We start from the raw sequence: 14,596 nt of genomic DNA on the forward strand, positions 1-14,596 counted from the left end.
TAAGACCGAAAAAGGATCTCAACAAAGCAAGACTTTCAAAAGAGAGGCTGCTTCTACACTTGCTCCCTCCTGTTGGAGCTGCCATGGTAATGAAGCAATTCAAAGCAGGCTAATAAGGTGCTAACATGCATATTCAGCACCTCATTAGCATAATGGCAGCCATGCGACTTTCAAAGTGCAGATTTCGAACTGCATATTGACAGTGTAGATGGGGAAGCTTCAAAATAAGCACCCCACTTCGACATTCCCTTACTCCCACAGAACTAGATCGGACTAAGGGAACGTCAAAGGGGGCACTTATTTCAAAGCTGCCCCCGTCTTCACTGTTAATCTGCAATTCGAAGTCTGTTCACACGGCTGCCATTATGGTAATGAGGTGCTGAATATGCATGTTTATGCTTCATTAGCCTGCTTCGAATTGTCTCATTACCACGCCCCCTCTGACGGGAGGGGACAAGTGTAGAAGCAGTCTAAGTCTGATGGCCAGCAAGGAGTATTATTTGCATGAGAGGTGCACAGGATTAAAACCTATGGTTTGTGATGTGCCGCTCTAGAGCACTAGTGTTCTGCCTTAGCGCTCCCGCACAGAGCTAGCAACTAGGATCTCGCATACACACCAGAGTGAGTGTGCCCAGAGTCACCCTGCCAGGTTTAACTCATTTCACTATCGCTTGGCACGGCACATTGAAACACACACACACACGCTTCACAAATGTATGTATCAGGACTGCCTCCATCGGAGTCAACAAGGCCCACGATTCTATATCCATCGCCCACACAGGCCTGTCAAGGCTCTGTCTAAGCCCTACTGGAGTCAGTGTGAGTCTTTTCATTGACTTCAGAGATCTTTAGTCAGTTCCTTCATTTTCCCGCCACCCCCGCCCCCAACACACACACACACACACAATGGGAGCTTTAGTTTCCCATCAAGCACCACCAAGCCCTTTCCCATCGCTCACGTGTGCTTTTTACGATAACTGACTTTGGAAAAACAAACTGGTCATCGCAAACAACCAGAAGTCCTGCGGCACCTCACCTCTTGCTGCTCTCGAAGATACAGACTAACACGGCTACCTCTCTGAAACTGGGCATCATTTACCAACACAAGCCCTCCTTTGGCTCTCAGGGGAGGTGTGTAGCAAGGAGGCACGGAACCCCTCTCCCAGACACACAGAGGCAGGGGTCTGCACCCAAAATAGCGAGAAGAGCCCTTTTTTCAAATTCGGTTACAAAATCCATACTCAAGAGCCGCAATGCAGGTGAATACGGGTCAGTCCTTAATAAATAATGCCAAACTGCACTTTGTGTCACCCCTGTTTTAAGAGCAGCGCCCACACAATGGTTTGTACCATAAGAAAGTTTAAGTTAGTTTCACCCCTGGACTGGAGAGCAAATGGGGATAAGGAAAGCACTGCCCCTGGGGATAGGCTCTGAAGCAGGAAGAAGCAACGTTTGCATCAACCCTCCACACCGGTGTTTCTCAACCTTTATGTTAAAAAAAAAAAAAAAAAAAAAAAAAAGGAGTTCCCCCACTTTAATCGAACCCCCGCTCGTCTCCTCCAGAGCCCCCCAGCCCAACCCTCCACTCCCACTGTAATGCAATGCCACGACTCGCTGGAGCTGCCACTCCCACTGTCGCCACACGCTTCTCCCTCGAAGCGCAGAGGCAGGACGCCTGTGCAGAGCAGCACACGGTGCTTCCACGGCTCCGAGCATTTTATTGCTCAAAGAGCCGTGTGCAGCTCGGGCACACATACCCCCATAGCTGTCACATCCCGGGGTTGGCAACCTGCTGGCGGAGCAGAGAACCCACCTGAGGCGAGCTCTGTGGCCAGGCCTTGCCCGGGGGAGGGCTCTTGTCATGAGGGCACAGGAGACAGCCACAGAGGAGTCAGGAGCAGCAGTGTCTGGAGCCGCAAATGACTCTTTAAAGAGCTGCATGCAGCTCCTGAGCTGCTGGTTGCCGACCCCTGCACATAGGCCATGCGTGGAGTGAACAAGAGGCCACATACATCCCTCGCATCTCCCACACACTCACCATGAGCACCACACCACTTCCAATGGGCACATGGGCAGTCGCCCTCCTCCCCCTGGAGTGGCACGTCCTGAAAGCAGCGCACTTTTCCTAGCTCCCATGACTCCAAGGCATGGGGGGACTGCCCCCACGCCCACTGGAAGAGGCAGGCAGGGGTGGGGCAGGGCCAGGGTGTGGGCAGAGCATGGGAGGAGCAGGAGAGGGGCAATGGGAGGGAAAGGGTGGAACAGGGGCATGTGGCCAGTGGCCCCCCCCACCCCCAGAACCCCTGCACCAGTCACTTCCGCAGCCACAGACATGGAAGAGATACCTCAAGCCGTGTGGTAGGAGGAGCGAGGAGGCTCCCACTCTGCACACCGGAAGCAGGGGGCAGGGCTTGAAGGGGAACTATAAAAGGCCAGCCCAACTGCTCAGACAAGGAGAAGGTGCCAGAGGTGATATATACTTCTTCTCTGCTGCTGGGGACAAACACCCAGGAGAACTGCTGTCACCCCAAGGGCTCATAGGAGCTTCCACGGCACCCTGACACCTTCTAGGCAGAGAAGTTGCTACTGCTACCCTTGGATCCAGGTACACCCAAGGGAGTGAGAGGAAAGCAACCCAATGGAAGCCTGGTAGAGGCTAAGCCCAAAACCAGGTCAGCATGTTGGGGCAGATCCCCACTGACCCTCTGGCAGACCATTCCACCTCCTAAAAGGCCCTGGGCTGGGCCGTGGTGGAGTAGGGCAGGCCTGCATTCATCCCTGTCACCCCATCCCTGGGGAGGCAGTGCTCACCTTCCCCCTCCCCATAGGCCAGGGCTTCTCAGTGCCTCAATTCCTCACCTGAACCCCATAGGCTGCTGTAGCTCAGCCTGAGGGAAGGCTCGGAGCCCTCACCAAGAGCTGTCCTGCCCGGCTCCTAGGCCGGGGAAAGAGGCTGCTACAGATCTGCCTGATTACAGGCCAGAACCCAAACGGTTCCCTGGCCTGCCGTGCCCAAGGGTCAGGTGAATCGACAGCTATCACTTGCCAGAGTCCAGCCCGCTTGAGGGAAATGACCCAGTGTGAACTGCTAATCCCCCCACCCTCTGGTCCAGACTGGAGAAGACTTTGATAGACCCCACTTCACAAGGAGGTGTGGGCCCCTCAGGTGCAGACGCAGCGGGACAGCCCCGCTAGCCTCCAAGGTGCTTCTAGGGACTTTAAAAAAAAAAAAAAAAAAAAAAAAGCTGTGTCAAGAGAAGTTTGGTTTACGTGTCATGTTGTGGAAATAATGAGGCTACTATACGACACTTGCAGAGCCAAAATAGGGTTTCATAGGAGGATCATCATGATTCTTGTGCCTCCAAAAAGATACTTAGATATGATTACGGTGTCTAGATTTTTCAAAGTCCTCCCAACACAGGAACCCCCACCCCAACCCACCCCACAATTTAATGAAATTTTGGCATTTGTCAAACTCACTGTCCCTTTAAGATGTAAGCCTGAGGTTACAGGTTTACCGTGAGAACCCTGAGCCAGTGAAGAACTGCAGCACAAGCTTAACTTTAAGGGCACAGTCCCCCAGAATCAACTCGTGAGGTTAAAATAGAGCACTTGCTAAAGAACTTCACTGGATTGGAGCCAGTTCCTTGTCTTGTAGGGGATGTCTACACTGGAGCGAGGCGGGGTGATACCCAGCCAGGGTAAACAGACTTGTGCTAGCTCAGCTGAAGCTCGTGTGCTAAGAAAAGCAGTGTGGGATGCTGCAGCAGCTCAGGTCAGCCACCAGAGCTTGGACCAAGAGGGTTGGGCAGACTTGGATTGCGCTTGCCAACCCTCCAGGATTGTCCTGAAGTCTCTGGGAATTACATGTCTCTTTAATGAAAGGTTATGTCATGGGATGAAACCTCCAGGAATATGTCCAGCCAGATTTGGCAACCCTGGCTTGAGCTCAGGGAGCTGCTGCTTGTGCTGTACTGTTGTCTCCGCTCTCTTTAATGCTCTAGTTTGAGCTGAGCTCCAGCAAATCCATTTACTTGCACCAGGAATCACCCCTCCCAGCAGTTACGTAATCCTATTGGTAGAGTCCCACGGGTGTTAATGGGAGTCTGTACGGACACGGGGCCCCACCAAGGACTGGGGCCTTGGTAACTCAATTAAATAGAAATTTGATTGTAAAGTCCCCGTCATAAATAGCAACTATTTGTCCGGCACCAGTGTGATATAAAAGCACAAACTGTTGCAGCCCCAGACTGCAGTCAAATAAGCTGCCCGCTGTACACTAACCCCGAGCCAGGAGAATGCTAGTCAAACCTCATTACAGGCCCAATAAATATTTAATGCACATTGTAAAGTGTCAACCTCTAAACTAAGCACCACGTAAAGAAAACAATTAACATTTTGGAATCCTTCCTGAAGTGCCACCACTTAAGTAAAACAGACCGGCAGAGAGGTTTGAATAGCCGCCTCTAGGCCAAGGGATGGCACGGAGCACGGAAACAGCGTTGCTTATGGAACATGTTGCCTCGCACATCTATAGTGCCGGAGAACCTGCGTCACTCCCAATTACATTTATTATTTATAGACCTAGCAGCACACTCTATAAGACACCGTTCTTCCTGCAGTATTTTAAAATGAAAAGCACTTCGCAGCTTCAAAAGGGAGCATATGAAAAACACGTCTGAAATGGCCAGAAGCTTCAGCATACACGGCGTCATCGTGACCAGGTCAGTTCCTGGACATTAGACAGACTAGGTGTATGAGGTATCATCTTTCACTGGACCTAGATGAGCTCTGCATAAGCTCCAAATCTGGTGTGTCTCACCAGCAGAAGTTTTTCCAATAAAATATACTGCCTTATCCGCTATCTTTCTCTAGAAGCTTCACTGCCTTACCAACAGTAGGTCAGATTTCAGACAGGGTGACATTGGTGCTACCTTGGGTACTGCCACCAGGGTTCCAGACACACAGGGTGAAAATTTTCCTAAGTTCACACAAACTAACAGCAAAACTCCCACTGACTTCAATATGACCCAGTTTTCAACTACCAACTAAAAAATGCCAAAGGGTACAGCAAATCCGCCATTTATTGGACTAACGGGGGGTGGGGATGGGCGTCTGCTATATCGGAAAGCCCATTAATACAAAGGTTTACTGCCCACCCACCCCCGCCAGGCTCCCCCATCCCTGGTTCCCCTTCCCACACCAAAAAACAAACAAACAAAATGTCTATCAGGGATGGCTTAGACAGTACTTGGTCCTGCCATTGGGGCAGGGGCCTGGACTCGATGGCCTCTCGAGGTCCCTTCCAGTCCTAGTATTCTATCAAAACAAAAACAAACAACAAAAAACAAAAAACCCACCTGCCACTCACTGGAGGAGCTGCTAGACCCTGCCATGCGGCCTGGAGGAGCTGCCGCCAGAGCCGCCATGCACTTTCCACCCGGGGTGGGGTGCGTACGCAAGTGCCAGTCTGCCTGTGTAGTACCCACCCCTGGTGGGAGGAATGCCTGGGGCTCCTCCAGGCTGCAGCAGGGGTAAGTCTCTTAACCTTTTTTTTTTTTTGGGGCGGGGGGGGGGGAGGAGGAAGAGGGTGGTCGATTTTATAGACCCCAGCGGACTCGGGAACAACAGTGCATCTGTTGTTCCCCAAGTCCGCTAAATCAGGGTCCATAAAATCGAGGGTTTACAGAAGAACAGTTTTCTCCCAGGAGACTTCAAAAGAAAAATTCACCTGCTCCAGATGGTCTCCAATGAGTAAGCAGTAAGGGAACACACTGGGTAAAACAGTGTGCACACATTTATTTTAGACTGATATGTTCATTCACATACAGTCACCTATACGTGTGTATATATATATATTATATGCGTAACTGTGTAAACAGGCACACTGTGCTATCTACCCATATTGCATAACACATGGGCTGCCTGAATTTTTCACTTTTTAAATCTCTCTCCCCGTCTGCTCCGAGTTGTACTGCCTGTGCTGAAAAGTGACACAGGCTCTGTTCCTACTGCTGGTCCCACAAACTCCCAGAGACGTCAGTGAGGCTCCATACACATGTGGCATTCTACCCACCCACAGCATGTCGTAAGATTGGGGCCGTGGTGAGAAGAGAGACACAGAGGGGTTTCACATTGATTCTCTCATTAGTTTCCAAATCATATTTGCTCATTTTACAAATTGAGAGAGGGTTTTTGCATCCAGGCTTCATGCTGACCCCGGGATCAAAGAGTCAGGTTGTATTGATTCTGGTCCACTTTTCATCACCAGGAATAACAATTCTAGAGCATGTATTCAACAGATTAGTTGGCTGACACACAAGGCAGGACAGGAACCAGCTCAATCTTCCATAGCTGCATGGGCCAGGCACTGCCAATGGTCATAAACTGGTGTGTCAGTAACAGAAGACGATGACGTAACTGAGACACAGCGGATTAGAAAAAAGTTCACTTACTCAATTCTTGGACCTCAGCTCCAACATTACACCTTCTTTTGTGACATCACAAAAGGAATGTGTTCCCATTTTACAGACGGAGAAACCGAAGCAGAGAGAAATTAAATAAAGCTATCCAGGCTACACCAAACCAGGACCAGCACTTGCACCTCCTGAGCTGAAGTCCAGTGTCCTAGCCACCTAGTAAAACTCAAAGAAATACTCCCATGAAGTCGCTGCATACACCAAGACTGAATACAGCCCCATGGACCAATTAAGATGATGGAGCCAGCAAACAGAGTATATCTTAAATAAGCAAAAAACTTAAGTGACAAGACTGATCGATTGTTAAAATCTGGAAGACGCTAAGTGAAACAAACTCTCCCTCAACACATGCCCCAAAACACTCTGCAACTGGAGAGGAGGAAAAACGAGATTCCAGCTGTAGCAACACCGAGGAAGTACAGACTGAACCTCTCTAGTCTGGCATTCTCAGGACCTGACCAGTGTTGACCCACAGAATTTGTCAAACCATGGGAGGTCAATATTGTTTAGCACATTACCAACACTTCCCCTGCTTACTGGGCTCTTAGAAGACATTTAAGGTTAAATTGCAGCACAGAGCACTGATAACCAGAACTGATCTCTGTAAACAAACTTTATGGGACCATGGGAACCTGGGCAACTCCCATGATAAGTGGTGATCTGGCTAACTAAAATCATGCCAGACCACAGATCTTGTCGTACCAGAGAGTGGTGTACTAGAGATATTCGACCTGTAGCACAGAAGATGCCCGCACTAGTTGGGAAGGTCGCTGGAAAAGGTAAAGTCTCATCAAGTGTCACGTTCACATGTATACTCCTAACGATGCTATTTGGGCAGACTAGCATGGCAAGCACAAAGTTGAAATCTAGCAAAGGATCACAAAAAATGAGGCAGTTCAAGCAAAAAGAAAAATAAACTCATATGAGAGTATGTTAGGCAGAATGGAGGGCATTCTATTGTCTCCACTTGCTTATTCATTCTCTTATAAGTGGATCATAATGAATCTTAATGCAAATAACATGCCTCTGTTTCCCAGCAAGGTCATAGCTGGACCATCTTTAGCATTTAGCTTCTCACTACACTGCAGTCTCCTATTATGATCAGAAGTAATGTGCTTTCCCATTCCCCCTAAACAACCAAAACTCATAAAACCAAGTCCTAGTACTTCAAACATTTTTTTAAAAAGTATGAGAACAGCTTTCAGAAGACAACAGCAGTGGCAGCAGCAACATATGGAAAACTCAATAAAAACTGGTATTCTCAAGCAAACCAGGAGTATACTTTGGGTAAGTTGCTCCAGGAGAAATATTGCACATGACTAGCAGAGCATCGTAACAGACACTGTCATTTCAGGCCATATAAAAGCAAAGACTGATTGAATCATAGATTTGCTTCGAGAACAAGAAGAAGTTCTGTGGCACCTTGGACTAACAGATATTTTGGAGCATAAGCTTTCGTGGACAAATGACTTCTTGTTCTCAAAGATACAGGCGAACATGCCTACCTCTGTGAGATTTGCTTTGAGCCCTTTATGAACTGGAAAAGGGCTGCTGGCCGTATATAACTAACTTCTCTCTCTGCTAGCCAATCTCTTATAGGAATGCAGTCACCATAAAGTGCCATCTATATGGGATTAGTATAACATTTTAAAAAAAGATGGTGTCTGACAGCCTTGCCCCTTGCATAGCCATGGGCACTTATATAGTTAAAAAGAATTAACTCAAAGTCTGGGGCAAAGGACCAATAGGCCCTAGGAAACATTTCAGACAATTTTGTAAAGTACTCTGCTCCGTACCTAACTTCCGTGGTCTGATGTTCCCTGTAGAACAGGACAATTCCTACCTTAGCGCTCATCTGATTACAGAAGCGTCGGGGCATTCAGCACAGCTACACCACCACATGGCTGCAGGCCAGGCATTTTCTGTTTCAAACGTTGCTCCGAGGGCTCCTGCTGCCATTGACAGGGGAAAAGAAGAAAGTAATATGAATTATACTTCTCAGCTTCAATGTGTGCTGCACCACACAATGGTAAGAAGCCTGATGAATACACTGAATTGCTTGCACAGCGCCATTCTGAATGCACTAGGTGTCACATGCAAGTATTTACTGTTCAATAGCCAGAAAGAACCTTTTCACACCCTTGACAGCCAGAAAAATCGCAAGGGAGGGTGATCAGACCTATGCTTATTCATCCAGGCACAGCAATAAGAGAAGCCATTTTTAAAAGGGTCTCGTTTGAGTCAATCTGTAATTAGAAGCAATGGATCAAACCATAGGAACCTCACAAGAGCCATAGGCCAATATTATCTGAAGCAGCTTAAAGGCCATGTCAGAACATCAGTAGTATGACCGTACAGGTTGAACCCAACCCGGAACTCTCTTACTACTCTGGGTAAAGTTAAAATAAATGCACCAACTGTTAAAGAAAAATTCTTCAGAGCAGTGAAACAGATTGCTTGTGACCTGACAGGCCAGACAGTGGTGGTGGTTTTTTTTTTTTTTAATTAAATAAATAAATAAAGCAAGCAGATGGCCCAGGTGTGTAGATACATCTCTGCATTAATCATAAATCTCTGTATTAATCATTTTCAGATGAGTGTGGATCATCTCCACATAATCTCGGTATTAAGGCTTTCCATTTTTAACCTTCATTTCCATATGACTTTGTATTATGTCCTTTTATATAGAAACTTTGTGTACACATATATGAGTATGTGTATATAGTTGTATTAAGTATTCTTCTAGAAATGCATAGGACTCCTTATTAAGTCTTTTTGTAGAAATTCTGTATTAAGTCTCTGGTAATAGAGCTCACCCCTTTTACTTGAAGGAATGAGGAGTGAATGGATAAGGCATGAAAGGCAAGCACCTCACTTCAGTTGGGGAGGGGATGGAAGACAGATCCAAAGACAAAGCCTGTGAAGTCCACGTACCTATTCTGGAGATAACATCACTGGACCTAACTAGGTTATTCACAGAATCACGGGCACTTTCTCATGCTCCTCAGCTAACACCATATATGCCACCAGGTGCCAACAATGCCCAGATGCTTTGTATATTGGACACACTTCAAAACTCTCTCAGACAAAGAATTAATGGGCACAAAACAGACATAAAAACACTCCTGATCCACAAACCGGTCAGCCAGCATTTTAACGGAGTGGGCCATTCCGTTAATGGCTGAAGAGCCTGTGTCTTACTGAAAAGGAATTTTCACACTACTTGGGAAAGAGGCTGCTGAACTCTCTTTTACATTCAAATTCAACACATTAACACATGGTTTCAACTGGGATACGAATTTTCTGGGACATTAAAGGGGCTCTTTTGCATACTTGGCTTAATCTAATTCTTGACCCCTCCCCTCTACTCTGTGATTTGCTCACCTTCAGAATTTTTTTTCTGATTTGTCCACCTTAATTACTAGTTTCGGTTCTCTGTGCCTTAAATATCAAGTCTGCTCTGGTATGGCTACGGTCTGAAGAAGGGGGTCTGTCCCACGAAAGCTCATCACCTAATAAATTATTTTGTTAGTCTTTAAAGTGCCACTTTACTGCTTTTTTGTATTGATAGTAGATCGACTAGCACGGCTTTCTCTCTGTTACTTTGAAAGAAGGTGGGACAGAGGGACAGCCCTGGGAGTCGGAAGCAAATGCATGCTTGTCGAATCCTGCTCTTTGAAAAGGAATGTGGCAACATTAAGACACTAGCCAGAAGAAGGTGCCACAGATGACTAACTCTATATGAATGTGATAACTCCGCAAGAGAGGGGAGCGACTATAAACCTAGGGTATCTTGCAGAAGGACCCTGGTTCTCATCTTGTCACCATCAGAGCATCAATCCGGATTGGCAGTGCCCAGCTCCACCCCTCCCCTATCTAACTCACCTGGCCAGTGAAGTTAGGGGGAGCACCTGTTGGTAACAGCTAAAAGACGGAGCGTGCTTCAGTGTGTGTGAGTATTATACAGGCCATATGCATATGAGAAGTGTTCGTATTGTACTTTCAGTAACTGCAGTGCATTACCTTTTCCCCTGAAAAAGCTCCCAGGTAATCCTTATAAGCATAACACAGGCAGCCCCAGAATGCAGTAAAAGCTGTGGAATCTTTTACAAGGGAAACACCATGAGATTCTTCTCCTGAAGATTCACGGCCTGCATTATCCTTGCAGGAGGGGGATGGAGTTGCTCCATGTGGGAAAAAATATATACCCAAACTTGGCAGATCCCAGGGATTCATAGGACACAATCCCATCTGTGCTCAGAGCCCACACCTCCAGACCAGCTCTAGCTCCTTGTGTCCCTCTGTCTCCCCTTGTCCAATGGAACCACGCTAGCAGAGAGTCTTTCCTTTGGTGTCTTGGGACACAGACACAAGCTGGACAACTTCACTGGGGTCATAGAGGAGAACAACGTGTGTCTTACTAGCCAGAGCCATCTTTCCCTGGCCCACGCAAACTTTACCTTTTCCTACCAGGCCCTGAGCATCACAATGTGCCCTTAGAAGGGTCCTGGTGGGAGGAAGGAACGGACTGTGGTGACAGCCAGCATCTTTCATAGATGGGAACTGGCAGTCACAGGTGCATGGAGACCTCTACATCTCTCAATGGGCACGTCAACTCAGTTTTCTGCATGAACTTAAGTACTGTAATAGCCCACGAAGCAAAGAACAAGGAGATGCAAGACGAGACAAGAACAAACCATCACAAAGTGACCAGCATCATCGCGAGCCTTACATTGGTTCAAAGAATTAAAAACAGAAGAGTCTCACTCCGTTTGGAAGGGGGTCACACAAGCATATGAAAGCTGCATAAATGGTCGCCTAACCACTCAACCACAGCCAGTGTCTACCGGTAAGTAAGGGTGTTACGTGGAAGCACACTTGGACACGTGTGCTGTAGGTTCAGATCCTTTCCCCAGGTATTCCTTTCCAACTTCTCAGCAGGGCAGAAATGGAAATTAGGAGGAAAATTGATTCTACTTCAGTTCTGTTTTTATTTAGGTTTTGGGTGTCCTCCATTCTCCCTCAGATCTCTCCCTCCCTCCCACAGTGAAAACACACAGGAAAAAACCCTGCCACCACAATAGCAAGATTTCTGGGCTGAATCTGTTCATCCTAAGTTGTGACACAGACCCAGCTTCAAACATGACCTAGGACTGGTACTCACTCGCCTGGTATCAAGACCACTGGATCAGTGCTTGAGAAATCTAAAAAACCCATTGTACATTAGTGCCCACTTTAAGCCAAGTCATTCCTGCTCAGTTTACTCTCCGCACAGACTTTAAATTCCTCCTACTTGACGCCACTACAATTGACAACCAGTTCACAGTCAATTTTTAACTGGTGCTGATGCCAGTTATATGTATACATACCCAGAGCCTAGGTATATCCTACCGGAGAGCTATTTTACTACATGCCTTTCATACTGTCTTTTCACTATCATTCTGGGACACCACACACATTCTTAAGGCCACCCCTGAAGTGTAAGTGTCTAAATAAAGATCTGGCTGAAGAGAAAAAAGCAGCAACAGGCAGACAGAGTGGCAAACAAACAATCCGCAGCCAACATTTTCACGGAGGCTCATGGCCAGCCTCACCTGCGACCGTTCCGTAGAACGGCTTGCAGCTCAAATGGAACTGAGAATGGAATCCAGAGGCAGGTACGCTAAAGAAATGCTGCAAGCCTTCCTTTGGGATAAAGCTTCTCCACCAGAACCAGAACATCATGGCATCAACCTGTCCCTCGCAAAAGGAGACAGCCCCAAAGCCAAGCAGAGATTCCTGGAGCCCTAAAAGAGAGAAGAGCCAAGGACTCCAAGTAGTCCACAAGAGACTCTGCAATTGCCTTTCGGAGGATAGGAGCATGTGAGGAATAAGCAAGATTAAACATATTTTTATTATGCCCCCCCCGACCTCCTCCCAAAAAAATGCCTGAGCCCAAGCTCCTTTCAATACAATGGGCAGGGAGCGTGCAGTCAGGGAACCAGCTATAGTTCCCTGATCCTGTGCCACCATGGCCCTGGCCTCAGTCACAGCAGCCTGTTTAAGTGACAGACTGGTGAAGCAGAGCTCCTCCCAGCCCCACAGCCACCCTCAAAACATCCACCATGAATCCAGCCACCCCATGTTCCTGAGCCACACAAAGTAGCTGGTTCATACAGGAGAGTCAGGCCTCACGTTTTCAGTGTAAATACCATAACAATAATTCAAAGAGTGACTGATCGCCTTATACCCTCCCATCTCAAGAGCATAAATAAAATAAATACATTTTAAACAGCTCTTAAGGTCGACCGATAGCATTAGACTTCACTTCTGAAGTGTTATGCTAACGTGGGGGAAAGAAAACTTGAGAAGGTCACATAAAGCTCTTTAGGCTACATTTTCTCATAGGAGATTTGCTGAGAAAACCTGATCCAGCAAATTATTATTTTTAGATGGGGGAGGGGGAAGGGGAGTTTTCAAATGAATTTCTCTCTCCAGCCTTCAATCTGTATTTCCATGGATGCTGATTTTATGCAAAGACCCAAGCAATCCTTCTTAATAGATATATTGGCATTAGAAAAGGTTCAGAAAAGGGCGACTAAGATGATTAGGGGCTTGGAAAGGGTCCCATATGGGGAGAGGCTAGAGAGACTGGGACTTTTCAGTTTGGAAAAAAGGCGATTGAGGGGCGATATGATAGAGGTATATAAAATCATGAATGGTGTGGAGAAAGTGAATATAGAAAAATTATTTACCTTTTCCCATAATACAATAACTAGGGGACACCAAATGAAATTGATGGGTAGTAGGTTCAAAACTAATAAAAGGAAATTTTTCTTCACACAGCGCACAGTCAACCTGTGGAACTCCTTGCCCGAGGAGGCTGTGAAGGCCAGGACTCTATTAGGGTTTAAAAAAGAGCTTGATAAATTTTTGCAGGTTAGGTCCATAAATGGCTATTAGCCAGGGATAAAGTATGGTGCCCCAGCCTTCATAACAAGGACAGGAGATGGATGGCAGGAGATAAATCACTTGATCATTGTCTTCTGTTCTCCTTCTCTGGGGCACCTGGCATTGGCCACCGTCGGCAGATGGGATGCTGGGCTCGATGGACCTTTGATCTGACCCAGTATGGCCATTCTTATGTTCTTATGTCCTTAATAGCAAAATGCCCTCCAGCCGCTTTCACTCTTCAATGATATTTTGCCATTACAGAAAAGGCACTCAGTGTTAAGTGTGGGGAGTAGGGCAGGTGCGACTATCTGTTTCTCTTTTTAAGTTTCACATGACACAGCCAAGAGCTAGGGGAGAGAAAGGCCTTCCACATACATTTTGAAAGGACAAGTCACAATATTGTGTGACAACTAGGCACATCGATAGCAAAATCAAGATGACACAACTTAATGGAAGTACCAGCAAACAAGGTTCTGAACATGTGTGGGAGAGAGAGTCAAAGACTAATCAAAGCTACAAGCCAGGCAGAAAATAAAAGTGAGCAAGAGCATTTCAGCTACTGGCTGGTGATCAGGGAGAACCTTTTAAAAAGAAAAGTGTAATCAGCAGAGCACTTTACTTGTAAACAGTCTCTAACAAAGACCTCACGGCTGGAAGGGTTTGCCAACTCTGTTTTTTACTTTGAGGACCAGTGGGGACTTAAGGCCTAAAAAGGGATGAGATGAGACTGAAATAAAAAGAGGATGAGGAAGGGAAGCACAGGAAGAAAGAGGTACAATCCACAGCCAAAACACCCAGGCTAGGGCTACACTGTAGCCCTATCTTGAAATAACTTATGCAATTTGCATTGCTCAAAGCATGCTAGTTATTTCAAAGTAACTTATCTTGAACTCCGTGCTGGCCACAAAGCACTGAGGTCAGAAACAAGTGCCTATTTCAAACTTCCCACTACCCCCTCACATGGAGGGGCAGTGGGAATGAAATACCGGACTTGAAAGAGCCCTGCTATTTCGAGCACTGTGTTTGGCTGTGCAGTTTGTATTTCGGGATACACGTATATCCTGAAATAGAAACCTCAGCGTAACTATAGCCACAGTGTTTGGAGGAAAGGTGAACATGTAATATATCCAAAAATAGAAAGTGAGACAGAGACAAGATGTGAATTGCTTAAATTTGAGTTAGGA

The 14,596-nt window shown here is 46.8% G+C and overlaps 1 protein-coding gene across 7 annotated transcripts in view; it reads right to left on the bottom strand.

Annotated features, from left to right (window-relative positions):
• POMGNT2 (protein O-linked mannose N-acetylglucosaminyltransferase 2 (beta 1,4-)) overlaps positions 1 to 14,596 on the bottom strand; it is a 143,482-nt gene that overhangs the window by 118,994 nt on the left and 9,892 nt on the right. For 4 of the 7 annotated variants that reach the window (XR_012644561.1, XM_074988324.1, XM_074988322.1 and 1 more), the window contains exon 2: positions 8,323 to 8,431. The exons of 1 other annotated variant lie outside the window; for it this stretch is intronic. The gene's annotated coding sequence lies outside the window, so the exon portion shown is untranslated. Of the gene's footprint in view, positions 1 to 8,322; positions 8,432 to 12,073; positions 12,131 to 14,596 lie in introns of those variants that run through there. 2 more of the 7 variants (XM_074988323.1, XM_074988321.1) reach the window with 2 other exon arrangements.

Source organism: Carettochelys insculpta, chromosome 2 (genome assembly GCF_033958435.1).
Source record: "Carettochelys insculpta isolate YL-2023 chromosome 2, ASM3395843v1, whole genome shotgun sequence".
Lineage (NCBI taxonomy): Eukaryota > Metazoa > Chordata > Testudines > Carettochelyidae > Carettochelys > Carettochelys insculpta.